The sequence below is a fragment of the Nyctereutes procyonoides genome, unplaced genomic scaffold (genome assembly GCF_905146905.1).
Source record: "Nyctereutes procyonoides isolate TBG_1078 unplaced genomic scaffold, NYPRO_anot_genome, whole genome shotgun sequence".
NCBI lineage: Eukaryota > Metazoa > Chordata > Mammalia > Carnivora > Canidae > Nyctereutes > Nyctereutes procyonoides.
This window is the reverse complement of record NW_026575133.1, coordinates 60,274,830-60,296,942: the sequence shown is the minus strand read 5'-3', so window position 1 is coordinate 60,296,942 and position 22,113 is coordinate 60,274,830. Positions and strand designations below refer to the sequence as shown.

The 22,113-nt window shown below is 37.0% G+C and overlaps 1 pseudogene; it reads right to left on the bottom strand.

The window, feature by feature from the left end:
- Positions 1–4,246: 4,246 nt before the first annotated feature.
- Positions 4,247–22,113, bottom strand: part of LOC129523210 (tigger transposable element-derived protein 1-like) — an 81,320-nt pseudogene continuing 63,453 nt past the window's right edge.

Sequence of the window (22,113 nt, the reverse complement as noted above, 5' to 3'; positions counted from 1 at the left end):
GATCAGAAGATATTAAAGCAAAAAAAGAAAAAAAAAAAAAGATATTAAAGCAAATATATGATATGAAGGCATAACAGACTCAGCATCATAGAGTTTTTTGAAATAAAGAGCTAATATTAATGTCTTAGGAGACGGGATAATCTAATATTCCAAAGAAGGGACACCTTCACGGGAGTCACTTGCCCCAAATTTTGCTCTTAAAAGCCCTCACTTGCAGAGAGTTTGGGACTTTGTTCTCCTGGGTGGTGCCAGACCAATAAATTGCCTTTCTTCACCGTAAAATCTCCATGATAATTTTTATTGGTTTGCTGCACATTAGGCAGATGAACTCTGCTTTGGTTTGGTTATACATTTCACTAGAAGAATAAAATTGTTAATTTCCTCTCTAAGTCAATAATAAAATAGTTAATGTATGAATAACATAAGTTTACAACAATTATTGGTAATGCTTTATTTATAAAGCAATTAAAATGTCTTTACCTCTTCAATGTTTATCACTGTCTACTTTTTCCTTCGCTTTGATAATAAATGTGATCTTGGATTTTGAAATTAAAAAGTTTTCTAAAGAAAATTTTCTAGGTTCACCAAGTAATCAGTAGTGTTTCTTAAGAATCCACTGAGGGAAGGGTGCTTGGGTGGCTCAGGTCATGATTCCAGGCACCTTAGCAGGGAGCCTGCTTCTCCCTCTCTCTCTGCCTGTAGCTCCCCCCTGCTTGTGCTCCAGTTCTCTGTCAAAACAAACAAACAAACGAAAAACAAAAACCCTATTTTTTTAAAAAAAGAATCCATCTGAGTATATACTTTTTATCATGTTTAGTTTCCTTAAAAACTTGACATGTGTTCAGACAGATGATAATTTTGCATAAAACGTATTCTTCACTCCTCTTTGTTCTACTATTTCCAGTCCCTATCCTTTCAGCCCCCACGTTTTTCTGTTTTTCTCTTTGCTTATAACTTTTCCACTTGAAAATCCACCCTTGATTCAAGCGAATCTTTTGGAGGGTATATGTATTACAGAATTCTAAGACGGACAGACAATGTGGGCTCAGAATCTAGGTGTTACTTTCCATGAAGATGAATATATACTAAACCTTAGAGGGGAACATATCATCATAATTTCAAAAGGCTTGACCTTGCCCAGATGATCGGAAGTTGCATTTTGTTTCTTGCAGTTGCTCTCCAGAATTTCCTGGCAACACTTTATAAGTGACTTCTTTTTAATACTTTTGGGAAAAGCACCAGGGGACTAGATTAATGTTTTACTATAAGAGTTAATTTGATTCATGTGCTCAGCATCTGTACTCCAAAGCAGCACATTCCTGAGAAATTGCTTGAATCTTTTCATAAAAGAAATCGTCCACTGCATTATAAAGAAGAGGCCCTTTGGACCTAATCTCACTGCAAATTTCAGTACTTTATGCTTTAAACTAGTAATGGATAAGTCAGAGCATTCTCTTCCAAGCATGTCCACAGAAGTGATCTGATTACCATGACTTGTTTATGCTGAATGCTCATATTGAGTCTTAAATAGCATCCTCTTCATCCTCACCTCAGCCCTCTCGGCAAAGTAGCAAGACGTAATTATTCCATTTTTATTAATGCCAACATTAAAACAGAGACTTAGAATATGATGGAGTAGATTGTTTCTAAAGCCTTTTAGAAGAGCATGGCTATACATACCAAATAAGCGCATTTACTTTTGTAAGCCGACAAGCTGTGCTACCAATTTCACAACTGAGTAGAATCAGGCAAGGGAGCAGAAAAGAAAAAAGATGCAAAATGGTTTTAGTAACTATGTGACTGATATTGTGCTATGCAGTATAAAATGGTTGTATCATCAAATCTTCAGAACCCTATGATGAAATTTCCTTTACAACTCAAGGAAACAGGAAATCAGCAAGGTGAGGTGACCTTGATCACAGTTTGAAGCAGGTAGAACATATTTTTAAGCCCTGACTTGTCAGACTCAAAACCTAGTCCTTTTTGGAACCAATATGCACTGTTGGTGGAAATGCTGTGTAGGGAAACAATATGAAGGGTTCAGCAATCTCTCTTCTGGATATATATATGCAAAGGAAATTAAATCAGTATCTTAGAGAGACACTTGCACTCCCATGTTCATTGCAGCATTACTCACAATAGCCAAGATATGGAAACAACATATAAATAGCTATATAGATATGACATATATACATATGGAGAATATCATTATATTATATATTATTTATATGATTATATATTACTGCTATATATTATTTTATCTTATATTATTACACATAATTTATTGTTATAAATATTATATATGGAGAATATCACTATATTACTCATATTATTATATACTATTGTTATATATTGCATATTATGAGTTATTATATATTACTTTATAATACATAATATATACATTAGAGAAATTGAAATATAAGACACTGGCCTCTAAATAGGAAAATGAGCATTTTGCTCCTTAAAAGGGTTTTCAAGAATTGATTTAGGGTGTCTTATGACAATCATAGCTTTTATCATTTAGGCCGAACTTCTCCAATGAGTATCAGTTATTCAAGGGGCAGAGTCATATTTTACTCATTTTTGTTCTCAAAACATAACAGAAAATATTGGTGTCTATTCAAGTTTGGTTGAATTAATGAACAACTAAGATATTCTTTCTTGGCATCCCAGCTTGGTCAAAAACCCCCTCTTCCAAACATCTATGTTAGAGCGGATCCCTGACTTCAGCACATTGACCACAAGCTGACTGTAGTGGGGGAGTCCTGATGTAACCAGGAGTGCCTGGAAGAGGCAGATGTTGATAGCACATTGACTTCCAGAAAACTTACCACCAAGGTCAGCATCCTCCAGTTAAACACTCTTGTAGTAAGTTTTGAAAATGAAGTAATGGTTTCAGTATCCTTCCTTTTCTTTTCTTTTTTTTTTTTAATTTATGATAGTCACACGGAGAGAGAGAGAGAGAGAGAGAGGCAGAGACACAGGCAGAGGGATAAGCAGGCTCCATGCACCGGGAGCCCGAAGTGGGACTCGATCCCGTGTCTCCAGGATCGCGCCCTGGGCCAAAGGCAGGCGCCAAACCACTGCGCCACCCAGGGATCCCCCTATCCTTCCTTTTCTATCATGAGAAAGCACGTGCTCAAAATATGTCTCAAGTAAAAAAAAAATTTTAAAAGATGATTTGTGGGGCACCTCGGTGGCTCAGTGGTTGAGCGTCTGCCTTTGGCTCTGGTCATGATCTTGGGGTCCTGGGATTGAGTCCTGCATCAGGCTCCCTGCTGGAAGCCTGCTTCTTCCTCTGCCTATATCTCTGCCTCTCTCTACCTGTGTCTCTCATGAATAAGTAAAAACAAACAAACAAACAAAAGATGATTTGTGGCAATGCCTGGAATTTTGAGCCCTTTTGTCTGATGAGTACAATAGTTTTTAAAAAAAGATTTCTAAGGAAATTCAATACCTTAAAAAATTTATTTAGCAAATGTTTATTGAACAATCAGGAAAATAACAATCTCTTGTCCATATTCAAACCATCTTCTGGAGGTTGCAGATATGTATGTTTCAAAATATTGGCATTATTTTTGAAATATTTCTTGATGTCCAGGGTTCTTAGCATACAAGTGCTTAATGAGTTTTAGTTATCATCATCATTATTACTGATATTAACATCTTTTATGACCTTCACTGTTCACCCTTTCCAATTCCCATGGTCCCATTCCAATTCCATTTCTTCTTTCTTGATCTAACCCAATCTTCTCTAGCTTGACTAAAGCCTGGCTTATGGATTCATGCTGTTTTACTTCCCTAAGTCCAGCAAGAGTCATAGGAATGAAGTTTCTTGCCAGAAACCACGCCTTAAATCTCCTGTTATCTCTTCCTTGACTTCTTCAAAATCCAGCAGCTAACAAGAAGCATCAAAACTGTCTCTGCAGCTACTTCTGTGCATGCTTTACCTCCAGTGAGGTTAAGGACAGCTATTTTGGAAACATGGAAGAGATTACTAAAGTGTATAAGAGAGAACAGGGGAAGACAAAGGGAGTATGAGAAGAAAGGAGTATGCAAAGCCGTACCAAACTTCCTGTTTGGTTGCAGACCACCTCAATAAAGTGAATAGCACAATAAAATGAGTCAAATGAAGTTTTTGGTTTCCCAGTGCATATAAAATATATGTCTACAGTATAGTAGTCTATTGAGTGTGCTATGCATCTAAAAAACAATGTACATATCTTCATTAAAAAACAGTCTATTACTAAAAATTTCTAACTATCATCTGAGCTTTCAGTGTGTCATAGTCTTTTGCTGGCGGAGGGTCTCTCCTTGACACTGATGGCTGCTGACTGATCAGGGTGCTTGTTGCTGACGGTTGGGGTGGCCGTGGCAGTTTCTTCACATAAGACAACAACGAAGTCCGCCTCATCGATTGACACTACCTTTCAAGAATGATTTCTCACTAGTGTGTGATGCTGTTTGATAGCATTTTGCCCACAGAAACTTCTTTCAGAATTGGACTTAATTTTCTCAAACCTGCCACTGCTTTATCAATTACATTTGTGTAACATTCTAAATTGTTTGTTGTCATTTTGACAATCTTCACATCATCTTAACCAGGAATAGATTTGATTTTAAGAAACCACTTTCTTTGCTCATCTGTAAGAAAAAACTCCTCATTCATTTAAGTTTTATCATGAAATTGCAGCAATTCATACTCAATTTCAGGCTCTGCTTCTATTTCAAACTCTCTTGCTATTTCCACCGCATCTCCATTTACTGCCTCCATTGAATTCTTGAACCCCTCACAGTCAACTTCGAGGGTTGGAGTCAACTTCCTCCAAACTCCTCTTCACGTTGGTATTTTGACGTCTTCTCATGAATCACAAATGTTCTTAATGGCATCTGGAAGGGTGAGTTCTTTCCAGAAGGTTTTCAATTTGCTTTGTCCAGACCCATCAGAGGAAACACTATGTATGGCAGCTAGAGCCTTACACAATGTATTTCTTAAATAGTAAGACCTGAAAATCGAAATTACTCCTTGATCCATGGACTGCAGAATGGATGTTGTACCAGCAGGCATGGGAACAACATGACGCCTACTATACACCTCCATCAGACCTCTTGGGTGACCAGGTACACTGTCAGTGGGCAGTCACATTTTGAAAGGAATCTTTTTTTTTTTTTTCTGAGCAGTGGGCTTAAAATATTCAGTAAGTCATGTTGTAAACAGATATGCTGTCAACCAGGCTTTGTTGTTCCATTTGCAGAGCACAAGCAGAGTAGATTTAGCATAGTTCTTAAGGGCCCTACATTTTCAGAGTTGTCAATGAGTGTTGGCTTCAACTGAAAGTCACCAGCTACATTAGCCCCTACCAAGAGAGTCATTCTGTCCTTTGAAACTTTCAAGCTAGGGATTGACTTCTATCTATGAAAGTCCTAGATGGCATCTTCTTCCAATAGAAGGCTGTTTTGTCTACATTCAAAATTTATTGTTTAGTGTAGCCGCCTTAATTAATAATCTGAGCCTGATCTTCTGGAAAGCTCGCTGAAGCTTTTGCATCAGCACTCTTCTGTTATGGAGATGGCTTCTTTCTTCTTCTTTCCTAAACCTCATGAACCAAATCTTGCAACTTCAAACTTTTCTCCTGCAGCTTTCTTGCCTCTCAGCCTTCATAGAACAGAAATAATTTGGAGCCTTGTGCTGGATTAAGCTTTGGCTTATGGGAATGCTGTGCTTGGTTTGATCTTCTATCTAGACCGCTCAAACTTTCTCCATATCAGCAATAAGGCTGTTTCACCTTCTTAAACATTTGTGTGTTCAGTGGAGTAGCACTTTTAGTTTTCTTCAAGAACCTTTCCTTTGCTTTCACAGCCTGGCTAACTATTTGACAGGAGAGGCACATTTGATAACTATTTGGCTATCTTGGCTTTTGACATATCTTTCTCACTAAAATCATTTCTAGCTTTTCATTTCAAGTGTGAGATGTATGACTCTTCCTTTCACTTGAGCACTTAGGGTTTGTTGTACAATAACGTTGTAGGGTTATTAATTAGTCTAATTTCAATGCTATGTGTTTCAAGAAATAGGAAGTCTGAGGAGAAGGAGAGAGACAGTGGTATGGCTGATGAGGAGAGCACTCAGAACACATACATTTATTAAGTTTGCTTAGACTCTTAAAAAAATTTAACATGTTTCAGATTATCTTTTAGCAGTATCATCAAGGCACAATTCTCTTATGAAACCTGGCCCCGGTTTCTGTGACACCACAAGAAAATGATTCAAGAGGAGCAAATGAACATTCACACAGACACACACACACACACACACACACACACTCAATTGCTGGCATTTCTCTGATCAGGTGTCATTCCTTGAAGAGTAAGATAAGGATCATACTAGAGATAGCGGAGCTCCTATTTCTCAACCTTGATGCAATCAGAACCTCATGACTAGTTTTGGTTGATGGTTGTGGGTGGAAATGACATGTAATGTTTGTTACCTTAGCATAATAGCCTCTTCTACCTAATACAGATTTTGCACAAGATACATCCAAACACACTTTACTTTTTCCAATATCAGCAATTTTATTTTCCTATTGTGAGAACAGTCTAGGAAGGTACACGGTGACAGTTAAGGGGTCCCAGTCCTGCATCAAATTTCTAGCTTGGGAAGAAGAGGAGGATCCATTTTCTAGCTGGGGTAGTCTGTAATTTTTCAGATGACAGATAGATCAAAGTGATAGTCCTATCGTAAGAGGATAGGTGACTTCTTAGAATTTTAGAGTGCTAATAGATGCCTTTTCCCTTAGGGGACAAACAGGTCTACCCAGGACATTCATCATCTTTGCATAATTTACGCATATTTTTAACTTCCAATTCAAATGTTTAAACGTTTAACATTAAACGTTTAAACATTTGAATCCTGTTAATCACACAGTGTAAGTAGCAGAGTCAACACTAACAGTCATTACATTACCTCAAAAGAAAACACACCTTAAAATCAATTAAGCTCATCTATTTGAATATTCAACGGATGATAATACAAAATTTAAATATTCACCTACAAACCAATTTTTCACAATAATCAGAGTACTAAAATTATCTTTCAAGAAAGCAATCCTAGAGAAACAAAACCTAGAGAAACAGCAGAACAAACAAACAAACAAACAAACAAAAAAAAACTATCTATGTCTCACATTTGCCCCAGTACAACCGGTGCCTCTCTTTCTACCTGATATTGTGAGATTGTAGCCTCTAAAACATGCAATAAGTAGGAATAGAGTTGGTCCAATTTTAGGGATAGAGTTGGTCCAATTTTCCGATTTTATTGCTACAAACAATACATTTTACAGTCTCCATCAGATTTCCCCTCTACCATCTGAAGTTCCAATTAGAATCAAAGCAACAAGTGAAGATCTAGTACTTGTAAGTATCCCATTAGTTTTACAACTTTTGACTCCCTCCAAAACTTAATTACCAATAGCCTACTGTTGACAAGAAGCCTTACCAATAATGAAAACAGTTGATTAACACATATTTTATAAGTTATATGCAATCTTAGAATAAAGAAAACTGGAGAAAAGAAAATGTTATAAACATCATAAAGAAGAGAAAATACACTTATTTCTTGAAAAAAATCCACATATACTTGGACTTGTATAGTTCAAACTCGTGTTTTCCAAGGTTCAATTATAAAGTTAAAGATTAGGCATATCTGTGTCAGAACCAGAAATCTAATTCCTGGGAACCATAGCTAAAGAAAAGGCAACAATTTTGTGTTTTTCTTAACCAGATATGTACACCAATCAAGACTTGTATATTTGATCTGTCAAATTTGAAACTGTATGCAATTTTTGCATACTTTATATAATAATGCTTCTGGGTTTAAACACTTCTGAAGAGGGGATCCCTTGTGGCTCAGTAGTTTAGTGCCTGCCTTCAGTCCAGGGCTTGGTCCTGAAGTTGCAGGATCGAGTCCTGCATTAGGCTCCCTGCATGGAGCCTGCTTCTCCCTCTGACTGTGTCTCTGCCATTCTCTCTCTCTTTCTGTGTCTCTCATGAATAAATAAATAAAATATTTAAATTAAATAAATAATAAATAAATAAATAAATAAATAAACACTTCTGAAGAGATAGACTTTCTCCATTTCCTTGGTGATTTCCACCACCTATTCCTTCCCTCTTTCCACAAGTGTCAAATCTTTTGTATGTGTCCGATACTATGCGAGGTAGCGGAGACGGCAGTAAATAAAACCAACCATTGACTCATGTCAGCATGGTGCTTGGGATAGCATGGAGGCAGGGATTAAACACATAATCACCTAAATAATATTTAATATAATCTCCTAAAGCATATTTGTGATAAGGACAGTAAATTGTTGGTATTTGGATTCGTATCATCATGTAGCCGAGGGGTATGATCTAGTTTGGAGATTAGGCAGATTTTCTTTTTTTTTTTTTTTCATTTTAGTCATAGTTTATTAAAAAATAACTTGTAAATTTCAGACAGTACAGTGCAAAAATATATAAACAATTATTTTATGTCAGATAATGTTGGCTCTAACAAATCAGCAAGGTTTTTTGTTATTATTATACAAACATGGCAACAAAATGTGAAAAAAACACCTGCACTTGGGAAAGCATGAATATAAACATTACAACCATGGGTTTTCTATACATGATTCCACCTATTGGTGAAAGTTTATTTTTGTCATTCCCACCTAAGATTTACTGACACACTGTACATCCCGGGTTTCAGCACTGTCTTTTATAACAGGTGCTTTATGTATCAATATCTAAATTACAGAGTAAAGCACAGTATCATATCTATTCCTCCTTTCTCATTGGTAGCCCAATATATTCTTCCTCCTTGTGCTATATCTACTGGAGAAGTAAGTGAAGGCTGGTGGTTAGCCGCTCCTCACTGGCTAGAGCAGACGGTTTGCCAGCATCAATGCATATCATCAGCCCTGCTGACTATGCAATTTTACTATTGCCCCTGAACGAATGTCACGTGAACCCCTATTTTCTTACAAGGGGTAAATATCAGTGTAATTCCAAAGGATAGAGTATATACACAATTTTATTCAATATTTTATATTATGCTACAAATATGTATAATTTCAGTAATAAATTAAGAATAAATGAACAAAATCAGTACGAGGGTAGTTCATAGACACCACGTTACTCAATGCCATTTTTCTGCCTTCATTTCTAAGAGTTCACCCAATCCAAGATTCAAGATCATCCTCTTGTTAGAAAAAATTTGTTTGTGCAGCCTATGTGAACTGCATAGAGTTTCACCTCCTTTAAGCCGTGGGAGATGTTTGTTAATAGCAGAAATGCTGGAAAGGATGATTTACAATCAAGAACAGTTGATGAACATTTGTACAATATGTATAAAACTCTGCAAAAATTCTTTAATACTTTTTTCCTCCAGTTCCTCAATTCTTTGCATCCTGTTTCAGTTATATTCCCTTTTGAAGATAAATCACTGTTTGTGAGGATGATAAAATTCTCTACTGTTTCCTTAATGGGATTATTGTTGGACTCAAACGAAATAACACCTAACTCCAGGAGAAAGCACTTCATTGCTGTTACTTAGCAACTGGGATGCACATCACTTTCAGTGGATAAGAACAGTATCAATATGTATAGATTGAATAAGATTGTCAATTCTTTCCAAATCAAGTATAACCTCCTGCCAGTTTGCATCTGTTTTAGGAAGGCCTGCACTGATACAGCCCAAAATGAAGACATGAATGCCAGCCTCAGTCAGAAAATGTTCAGAAGTTAACACAAATAGCACTGATGGAAGTACTTCTCCAAAGTGCTTTCAAAATTCTTATTACTCAATGCCAGGGTAAATCCTTAAGTATTGAAGACGAGTGGGCTATGGCAATGGTTCCCATCCATCCAGGATACTTCCTCCAATGAGTCTAGGCTTCAGGGCAGAGGGTGGCAACCAGCGCAGCCACCCGGCTCCCTTCCCTGGCGACGGGCTTCAACTGCCACGATAGAATCAGCTGGGGTTCCCCCTGGGTGCCCTGAACCCAGAGAGTCCCAACCCCCAACGAAAAGAAAAGTGAAAGAGCAATTAGGCAGATTTTTCTTGAGGAAGTGAAAATAGAGATGAAATCCGAGTAACAACTTTTAGCAAACGAAATGGGAGAGGACGAGTATTCTAGGAAGAGGTAACAGAACATGTTAAGGATTTATATTCAGAAGATACTCAGACATCCCATTTTTCACTTCTAGTGGTTTGAGTCTTTTAAAAATATATTCATGTCTCTACATGCTCAATGCTTCTTGAGCATGTGGCATATAATTATACCAGCTATGTGGTGTTCTTGTCCACTAGAATCCACACTACTTCTGGGTCTGTTTCTGTTGATTGATTTTTCTCCTCATCATGGGGATATTTTTCTGCTCTTTCGTATGTCTGGTAAGTCTTGGTTTTATGCAGAGAATGTAAATTTTAGATTTTGTTGGTGGTAGATATTTTTGTATTGTTAGGTGCTAGATATTTTTACATTTCTATATATTCTTGAATTTCATTGTAGGAGGCTACTAAATTACTTGTAAAGAGTATATAGCTTTACTGTCATTTCATGTTTTGTTAGGTGGAATCAAAATAGTTTTTAGGGCTAATTAGCAAGGCTGTAATGTTTTGAGTATTCAATTCAATGGCTCTCCTATGATGAGACTTTCTGTTCTCACGGTCAGCACACACCGTGAGCCCTAGGGCTTGCCTTCTGAGTATTTCTTTCTTTAGTTACTGATAGTTTCTTCACATACAAGTGCTGATCAGAACTCAGCCGAAGACTCAAGGATGATCCTCTGTAGATTTCTGGAGCTCTCTCTGTGTGTAAAGTCATTCCTCTCCAGTACTGTTTCCTGTGAACTACAGGACCTCAGGATCATGACCTGAGCAGAAGGCAACCACTTAACTAACTGAGCCACCCAATTGCCCCTCTTTTCTTTTTTAAATAGATCTACATGTACTGTGAGTAAATGTGCAGCCACACTGAAAGGTTAGGAATATCTGGCTTAACAGAGATTGCCATTCCTTTGGCTTAATGGAAAGTCAATTAGATTGTCCAAGAGCACACTTGGGAGGGACAGAATCATATTGGTGACTTGTGTTTCAAAAGTTTACTTCTACAAAGGTGACTGAGTGGAAGCTTAGAGGCCTTTCAAAGACTTTTATGGTAGCAACTGCAAAAACTAATTGGACAGAATCAGATTTCAAAAAAATTAAGATTTTAAGCATAATTCTAGTAGTATATTGATATCTAAAGATTTTACCACTATTTCAAGGTTCCTAGATGATTATACTACTAAGAAAAAAATGCTAGAAGAAAGACAAATCTCATTTTTTTTTAAAATTTTATTTATTTATGATAGTCACAGAGAGAGAGGCAGAGACATAGGCAGAAGGAGAAGCAGGCTCCATGCACTGGGAGCCCGACGTGGGATTCAATCCCGGGTCTCCAGGATCGCGCCCAGGGCCAAAAGCAGGCGCTAAACTGCAGCGCGACCCAGGGATCCCGACAAATCTCATTTTTCATAAATGTTAAGCCACTTTGATACGAAACCACTATTTAAAAAATTCCTCATCTCTTCTCAGTGACAGAAAAACCTATTTAAAGAAATTTTTAAAATTATAAGAATTTTTTTTCTTTCTCAAGTTTCTATTGAAGTTCTAGTTAGTTAACATACAGTGTAATATTAGTTTCAAGTGTAGAATTTAGTGATTCATCACTTTAATAAATATTTTTAACACAGGTAACAGAATACATCGTCTAAGGCCAATAGGCCTTAGGAATAAGGAAGTAAAAATGGATCTACACCAAAGAGTGCCTAGGTGGTACATTAGGTTAAATGGCCAACTCTTAGTTTCCATTCAGGTCCTGATCTCAGGGTCATGACATCGAGCCCCCAAGTTGGGTTCCATACTCAATGCACAGTCTGCTTGAGACTCTCTCTCCCTCTGCCCCTCCCACCTGTGCTCACTCTAAAATAAATAAATAAATAAATAAATCTTTAAAAAATAGCTACATTAAAAAAAATCACTTTTTTAAAAAGATTTTATTTATTTATTCATGAGAGACAGAGAGAGAGAGAAGGAGAGAGAGAGAGAGAGAGAGAGAGAGAGAGAGAGAGGCAGAGACACAGGCAGAGGGAGAAGCCGGCTCCATGCAGGGAGCCTGATGTGGGACTCAATCCTGGGACTCCAGGATCATGCCCTGAGCCAAAGGTAGACAGTCAACCGCTGAGCCACTCAGGCATCCCCAAAAATCACTCATTTAAAAAATAATAATTCCATACCAAGAGATATATCACCATTCTATCTCAGACCTGCAGTTCCACCCTTATGTCAGGAATGCCCAAGCGTCCAATCCCTTTGTTAACAGCTGAAACAATTTGTGAAATTCTTTGGATTCACCTTTTCGGGATGGTTGATAACTTTCATTAATTAGGAGGTTTGGTCCTTGAATTAATTAGTGGTTCCTTGACTTGGTTAATTTTTCCTAGTCAATCCTTAGCTTGCTCTATCGTGCAGCTCTTACTTTTGCAAAAGGCCGACATAAAATTTTCTTGTAATTTTACCTTTTGTTACCAGTAATCATTTTTTCAGGTATTCAATGCAGACAGAAAATTGAAGTTTTTACATTTTTGAAGTGTTTTTCCATCTTTAAAAACCAAAACTTGGTTTCTGCTTAAATCTGTCATCTCATATGTTAATTTAAGTGGATTTAAATTTCTTATTACATAGACAATATGTAATTGTTGTGACAAGATTGAAAGGTACAGGTTAGGAAAAGTTAAAAGAAAAGTCACTTGTGTTACAAAGCAAAGGGTAGCCACTATTCTCTTCACCTGTTACATATCTTTTGACTTTATATTCTTGCTATTTTTAAATATAAAAAGAGATACATATATATGTTACTTTGAAATCTACTTCTTTCCCTTAACAATATGCTGTGAATATATTTCCATACTAGTATATATTATTTTCAAACATAATTTTAAATGGATGCCTAATATTCCATTGTACGAATATGCCATAGTCTTTTTCAAATGTTGCAAACACAGTTGCTACAGTTTTACAAACATGGTCACAATCACAGCTAAATGTTTGCACATATTGTGAACTATTTCCTTCAGACTAATTGGAAAATTTGTAGTAGACTCAGATGGCTTAACAGAATTGGCTCATTGCCATTTTCCTGATCATGAGAAAAAGTAAACTACTTTAGTTACTTTCCCACCTCCAGCATAGAAACAATATGACAAAATAATACTACAGTGAAACATCAGAGAGAGCCATTATGCATCTGCAAACTCTCAGCTATATTAATTAGGTTTGCATGCCCTGTGTGGCCTGTTGCACCATGCAGTCAGTTCAGAAAATATGGACTTTAATGACCAAATGACTCATGGAAACATAATATGCTTGGGTCCTTTAGAAAAAAAAAAAAGAAAGAAAGACTTTCACTTACATAATTTTATTGGAAGAAGCAGTTATCATTTATAGAACATCTCATAGGAAAATAACAGCTTGAATTCTCCTGTGTGTTTCAGTGTTTTTTTTTGTTTGTTTGTTTTTTTAAGATTTTACTTTATTCGTAAAAGACACACGGAGAGAGGCAGAGAACGTAGGCAGAGGGAGAGGCAGGTTCCCTGCGGGGAGCCTGATGAGGGACTCTATCCCGACCCTGGATTACAACCTAAGCAGAAGGTAGATGCTCAATCACAGAGCCACCCAGGTGCCCCTGTTTCAGTGCTACGTGATGAATTTTCCTGGCTAGGTCCTGACCAGAACAACCAACAAGTATGCAATAATCAGCTTGCTCCTAGAGATCTCTCAGTAAAATATAAGGCAGATAAGCTAATTACTGAAATTATGGAGAAGGACCATGTGGAGACCAGGGTTACATAGTTCCTGTTAAGAGAGATAAGAGAAAGATTGGAAGGATTGGCTCAGAATTATAAGTGTTCAAGCAGAGAAGTCCTGGTTACTTCATTTTTTTTGAAGCATGTGTCCTTGACTCTTAGAAGATCAGTGGGAACAAACAATTTAGAAAGTAAGCCACTAAGTGATGAGCTTTAGGCAATGCATTTTGAACCCATCAGATAGTATAACTGGTTTGGTAGTAATTATAAGCGCACAGTGGAAAGCTAAGACTCACGTGTCCAGACTCGTCTCTGATTACAAGTTTGAGAGAGAAAATGAACAATATAATTTAAAGGCAAGGAGGGTTTCATTTCCATCTTTCATTGCCAGAAAGCTTCTCTGGATTAAAAATGTAGCAATGATACTTGAAACAGCATGTTGACATTTTAGATTTTCACTTATTTAAAAGATAAATTATGAAAATAATATGTAAATAGGTATATATATATTTTATATATATCAACATATATAATGTAGAGAAAATTAATAATATGAAATAAAACATACCAAATGGTATAGAACATGATACAATGAATACTCATATCTAGATCATCCAACTTGGGAAACAATATATTATCAATACTGCTAATGTGGTTTGTGTTTGCTCCCCACTTGTATTGTGACATATGTAAGCATCCCTAAAAATAAGTAACAATTTCGGGCATCTTTAAATTTTATTTAAATGAAATTGTACTGCATTTTATCTATAACTTGATACTGTGTTTCTAAGAAGTAACCATATGGATAACTGAAGTACTAGACCATTTGCTTTATTCTTGAATAGTCTCATACACCAAAATAAAATATATTAATTCATTCCGTTGTTAGACATTTAGCTCGTTTCAAATTCCTTGCTAATATATCCACTGCTGGTATCGGCTCTCCTCTATGTGTACGGTTTTGAGGGGGCCTGTGGGAGACATTTCCTGGGTGGAATTCCTGAGTTATAAGGTGCATGAATTTCCAACCCAACTAGATTTTGGCAGATTGGACTTAAAATGTTTTTTTTCCCCAGGTAAACTTCAACCAGCAGTGGGTAAGGGCTCTATAATTCCACATTTTTGGTAACACTTGGCATTGTCAGGGTTTTCAACAATTGCCATTCTGATTAGTATGAAATGATGTAGTGGTTGTAATTTGTGCCTTTATTTCTAGGTAGTGTATGTATAGATATATATTTTTAAAACTGTTTTTAGAGGGGACTTGGGTGGCTCAGAGACCGATTTCAGCTCAGGTCATGATGCCATAGGTCTGAGATTGAGCCCTGTGTGGGCCTCTGTGCTCAGCAGGGAATCTTGAGATTTGCTCCTTCTGCGCCTCCCCCCATTCACATGCAAGCTCACATGCTCGCTCTCTCTCAAATAAATAAATATATCTTTTTTTAAAAAGACTATTTTTAGAGCAGTTTTAGGTTCCCAAAAATTTGTGCAGAAGTTACACAGATTTCTCATATGTCCTCTACCGACACATATGTATAGGTTCCCCTATTGTTAATATCATCTCCCAGAGAGGTACATTTTTTATGACTGATGAACCTACACTAATAAATCGTAATCACCCAAAGTCCATAGTTTACATTAGATTTACTCCTGATATCACACATTCTACGGGTTTGGACAAATGTATAATGACATGAAACCATCATTATAGTATCATGCAGAGTATTTCCACTGCCCTAAAAATTCTTTGCCTATTCAGACACTCACTTTGCCTATTCAGACAACTCCTGGCAACTACTGATCTTTTTACTACCTCTCCACTGATTTGCATTTTCTAGACTGCCATGTAGTTGGAATCCTATAGTACGAGGCCTTTTCAGATTGCCTTTTTTCACTTAGTGATATGCCTCTAAGGTTCTTTCATGTTGTTTCGTGGTTTGATAGCTCGTCTTTGTAATGCTCAATAATATTCAATTGTTATGTGTACCACAGTTTATTTATTCATTCACTTACTGAAGGGCATCTTGGTTGCTTCCAAATTTTAGCAACTATGAATAAATCTGTTATAAACATCTGCTGCAGGTTTTCATGTGGACACAAATTTACAACTTCTTTGGGTAAATATCAGAAAGCGTGATTGCTAAATAGTACACCAAGAGTATGCTTACTTGAATATATTTTTTCCGATGTTTATTGGTCATTTGGGTTTCAGGTTTCTAGTTTGTGGCTTGCATACAAAAACTCTTTGCATATTTTTCCACTAAATTATTTCACTTATTAATTTCTTTATATTTTAGCATACTAAACTTCTACTGTTCATAAACAACTTCCCCAGCCTTTGGCTTTTCTTTTAATTTTGTAATGGGTTAATTTTGGCAATGAACTTTTTTAATGTATCATTTTTAATTGATTGTTTTCTTTGTTTAAGGAATTCTTGTTGATGTGGAGATTTCAAAGATAACCTATGTTTTCTTCAAAAAGTCTCTAAGATTTGCTTTTCATGTGAATATCATATATCTTCATATGACATTTTACTCTCCAAAAGCATTTTACCTTAGTATCTGTTTTGCTTAACATTAATATAACTTTAGGGTTTTTTTAGTTAGTACATCTTTTTCTATGTGTGTCATACGTACTTTTTTCCTATGCTTTTGCTTTTTAAAAAACGTATAGCTGTGTATCTTTTTCTATGCTTTACTTTTTATTTTTCTGATTCATTTTGTTTATATGCATCTTTTAAAGATTTTATTTATTTGAGAGAAAGACAGAACGAGTAGGAGGAAAGGCAGAAGCAGATTCCCTGCTGAGCAGGGAGCCCAAAACAGGACTGGATCCCAGGACCCTGAAGCATGACCTGAGCCAAAGGTAAATTACTGAGCCACCCAGATGCACCTACATGTATCTTTTAGAAACAGTATGTAGTTGGCTATCCAAAAAGTTCCAGTGTGAAAATCTTTGTCCTTTGACAGATTTAGTCCATTGATTTTTATTATGGTGATGGACATATATTGAATTTTCTTGAAATGTGTATTTTAAAAATATGCCTTTTTGAAATTTCTTTTTAAGATTATCATTTATTTATTCGATATAGAGCAAATGCATGAGCTGAGGGGAGGGGCAAAGGGAAAGTGAGGAGCAAACCCCCTGCTGAGCAGGGAGCCCTGCCTCGGGCTTGATTCCAGGACCCTAAGATCATGACCTGAGCTACCCAGGCACCCCCAGAATATGCCTTTTTTCTTTTTTCCTTACTGCTCATACAATAGTGAGCTTTTTAAGTTCAATTTCCCTGGTTAAAAGATGCATACTTTATTTTAGCTCTTTGATGATTACCTTTAAAATTTCAACACAGAGGGATGTCCAGGTGACTAGGTCAGGTAAGTGTTTGCCTTCAGCTCAGGTCATGACCCCAGGGTCCTGGGATCCAGTTGAGCATCAGGTTCAGTGGGAGCCTGCTTCTCCCTCTGCCTGCAGATCCCCCTGCTTGTGCTCTCTCTCTCTAATGAATAAATAAATAAAATATTGAAAAAAAAATTTCAACACAGATAGTTGACCCAACACAAAGTTAATCCTTAAACAAAACAAGAAATTTGGAACACTAAGGACCACCAGCTCAAGTCAGTTATATTCTAGTTTCCTCTTTCCTTCTAGTTTTTGGTTGCTGGTGATTTACTTTTTTCATAGTTTATCTTTGTATTGTAAAGAATATTTGTTAATATTTTTTTCTGCATTTCTAGGTATTTTTAGCATCCATCTTCTTCTTCTTCTTTTTTTTCCCCTCTCTCCTGGGTAGGTTAAGTACAGTATACCAGAGACAAAGTCAAGTTTGAATTTCAGGTCCCTGATGCCCAACAATGGGCATCCTTTTCATAAGGACTGACAGCTCTGTGGGGCTGGAGAAGAACATGAAGAAGTAAGCTTCAGAGGCATAGGGGTTGCCCACAGGGATGAGAGAAGCCCAGAGAGATTCTGGGACAATGCTGACAGTACTTCTATTTCACAGTTCTACCTAAGCCTGACCTCGCCCACAGTTTTAATCAAGTGCTATCTATTTCTCCTAAGAAGCAAATCCACTAACTGACTTAGAAAATAATGGGTTATTTTTTTCCTTTGGAGTTCAGAGTTTTCTCTAGGGAGAGTGAGGGAGGAAAAGTTTATCTTCTGTGACTGCTGGAAAGCTCTATGTCCCTTCATAGTAAGGAAAGTTTTTTTTTTTTTTTTTTTTTTTGATACTTCAAAAGTAGAGCCCTTGGGGCCCTGCTGGGGACCAGCGTGGTAGTTGCTATGAGAGTGAAATTACAATAGATGCCTTGTTCAGAAAATCTAGCAAGTTGAGTCTCCTGGAGCTAAGTCTTTATCCTTTATGTGTTTCAGCTTAGGGAATGATTGCAATGGGAGCCTTATTAGAACTTCATAAAGGTTTGCCTACCTTGAGACGAAGTAGATCTGCCAAGCCCACTCCCTGCTTGCATAAGATGCAATTTGAGGTAACAGTTGCTGGCTGGTGGTATTTCTTTCTTTTTTTTTTTTAAAGATGTTATTTATTTATTCATGAGAGACACAGAGAGAGAAGCAGAGACACAGGCAGAGGGAGTTTGAAACAGGCTCCTCACAGGGACCCCAATGTGGGACTTGATTCCCAGACCCCGGGATCATTCCCTGAGCCAAAAGCAGATGCTCAACCACTGAGCCACCCAGGCGTCCCTGGTGGTATTTCTTTATTTGGTGTCTTAACACCTGCTCTGTCTTCTGTCCCCTAAGTGTATTGTTTTCGTGCTTAGGATAGATATGGGAAGTGTGTGCTAGCTAAGTAATTAGTTTAGAATTCGTCCTGGGTCCCCTGGGGTTTTTCCCAGCTGAGTCTTCCTTCTTATGACGACTTTGGGAACTCATTAGAGATTCATAGGGAGTAGGAGACACTGAGGAAAAGAATTCATAGAGCACTGGAGAAATCCTGAGGATATAGGGTTTGGGACTGGTGGGACCAGGAAAGGACAGGAGAAAAAGAAATATTTGGAGCAGTCAGTCACCTCAATTCATATTGGCATGACCAAAAGAAGGAGCTCCTGCTTTCTACACAGATTTTGAGCAACTTGGAAGAGTGGAATGATCCATACTTGCATCTGCAGTGAGTAGGTGTCTGACCAACTAAGTGTTCAATCAGACCTAAATTGGAAGAAACATTTACAGGTCACACTTCAGAAGGTCAAAGAATAAACAGAAATTAGATAGCTTTTACTTTCATTTTTTCCACTTGTGACAGCTGCTGGTGAAAAAAGAAAACAAATAAAATAGGAACCTGTACTTTAATAGTCTTTTTGAGATTGCTGTTTTGCATTCTGTGTAAAAGTTTTTTACACTGGAAATATATTTACAAATGCTTCAGGAACTTGTAAGTGATAATACGTTAACTTTACCATTGCTATATCTCTACTTGCATGCTTCTCTTGTCTCCCACACACTGTATATGATTAAGATTTATGAAAGCAGTGACTTTTTTTGGGAGGAGAGATTGGTTAGAGCCAGGAAATGCACTCTCAGGATGATTCTTCAGAAACTACGCTCCAAAAGAGCTACATGTTTAATCATCCTAGCACATCACCAGACTCCAAAGGGAGAGTGGGATTTAGCCCAAATCTCAGATGTTCAGGACACAGGAGTGACTTCTTGATTTTACTTTCTATCACACCAGAAAATAAGTATCTGGACCTCATCCAAGTGGTTATGCATACCCAAAACACAGAAGGGTTTAGAATGATATGGAATTGCTGAAACACAAATTAGAGATATTTGGGTTATATCACAGAGAATAATTACAAATATTTTACAAAATGTCTCTGTTTTTGAATGGCCTTGGAACTAGGAATTGTTTTTATATTTTAAAATGGTTAAAAATTTTTAAAAGAAAAAGATTTCATGACAGATGAAATTTATTTAAAAGTCTAGTTTTGGGTTTAAATAAAATTTTATTGGAACAATGCCACATTCACTTACTATCTATGGTTGCTTTCATACTACATCAGCAGAGTTCAGGTTCTGGTAGAGATGATAGGGCCTGCAAAGCCTAGAATACTTACTTTCTGGCTCTTTAGAGAAAAAAAAATTGATGTTCCCTGCTTTATGCCTTTGACAGACAGAATCCTGTTCCAGGGATGACCATAAATCAGAGACAGGGGTGCTAACTTTTGTTCTTTATTTGTATATCAATGCATATAAGATGGTCTTCCCTCTGATTTCTGTACAGCCAGGAGCATAGCTGGAGTAACCATCTATAACATTTTCTGATATTTTAGATGAGAAGTCACAGAAAGTTCCCAAATGTGGTCCAATCCATATGTACATGAACACCTATACATAGAAGATGGACCGAAGAACGAAGAAGCCCGTTTCCTGCAGGGCACTGTATCTGGCCCAACAGAGTCATCATAAAATTCTAACTTGAATGTTGTATGTACAGGATACTAGCTCTGTGGCCTTCTATTTGGTCTCCTTTTTTTTTTTTTTTAAACACCTTTATGTTCTTTAAATAGCCAGGCCATAGTTTGGAATGTTCATAAGGCATGTAAATAATAGTCCCCCCCCCCACAATTGAGGATGGAATTTGCATGTCTTTAAGATTATTTAAAGGGTTTCACTAGGTTACTGGGACATTCAAAGTTAAAAAAAACTTCTGGCACCGTGACATGTCCTGATCCTCTGGAGTTACATTCCAGGGATCTGAAATTTTACCTTCCTATTCTCTGAGCTCTGTGAAACCAAGAGTGTTGCTTCTGCTTCACAGCAGCAGAGACAATGATTAATAATCTGTGATTAACATTCCACTGGTCTGAGAGTAAGGGGGACAGAGTTGAATCCCATTTCTGCCTGCAGCTAATTTTGCAGCTTTAAGATCCTCATTTAAATTTTATTGGCTCCAGGTTTAAAAAATTACAAACCAGTGTAGTTTGACTAGATGACCTTGATGCCTCCAAAGCATGATGCTATTCTTTTAACTTATTGAGAATTGCCTCTTCCTTGACTGAATTGACTCCAAATACCTAGATTTTTTTCTATAAGTTATATACCTGCTGCCTATCTGGAGTTGGGTGAATTTGTTTTGCTTTTAACATAAAGTATTGAATAGCATGATTAAAATATGGTAGCAATATATTGTCCACTATATTTAAAAAAGAACTCGGGCAGCCCCAGGGGCGCAGCGGTTTAGCGCTGCCTGCAGCCAGGGATGTGATCCTGGAGACCTGGGATTGAGTCCCACGTTGGGCACCCTGCATGGAGCCTGCTTCTCCCTCTGCCTGTGTCTCTGCCCCCTCTCTTTCTCTGTGTCTCTATGAATAAGTAAATTAAAAAAATCTTTAAAAAAGAAGTCATCAGTCTTAAGTGCCAGTTAATAATGCTATGGAACACAAAAGCAATAATAATGAACTAAGCCATATAAAAAATAAATAGGCCATATATGATAAATAGCTCTGTATACGGAAAGTAAGAGCATTCTGATGGTGAAGATGTGGAGAAGTGGGAAAAAAAATCTCTAGGCATTTTATTAAAAATCCAGCCAAATCCAATCTTCTTTCACCCAGCAAAACAAACAACTTCTCAAACTTCCATCTTCTTCCATGTCACCATGTTTCAGGGTCAGAGCAGTAGTATTTGCTGACTATTAAAAGCACACCATTTGTCATTTCAACCCTCTCCAGACTTTGTCAGTAATGAAAAAGGCAGTAGGATGAAAAGAGAAGAGGCAGAAGCAACCAATAGAGAAGAAAAGAGATCAAAGAAGATGACAGGGAAAGAAAGGAGAAAACTACATTTAAATTTCAAGTTAATGATAGCATTCTAGGTCCACTGCACATTTTTGTTTTGTCTTTGAAAAAGAATCTTTGACTTCATGAGACACTTTCTGAAAGTGTTTGGTTCTTCATGACCCAACTGAAGACCACTGACTTCAAGATTGACTACAAATACCCAAAAATAAAAAGGTTCTATTTGATGTTTACTATGACAGGACACATTTCATCTCAAAGATATTTATTTTTTGATGGTAAGCTTGGACAGCCTGTTGTCTTTTCACATAGTTCACTGGTGAGCAGCCAGATAGTTGAGGATAATTTCTGCTTTTCTACAGCTTGAAGATTGAATCAGAAAAAGGAGCATATAGTTTAGTTTTGAAAGGAAACATTTTTAAAACCAAATCATCTGGAGGATGATTCATTATCTTTACCCAAATTATAT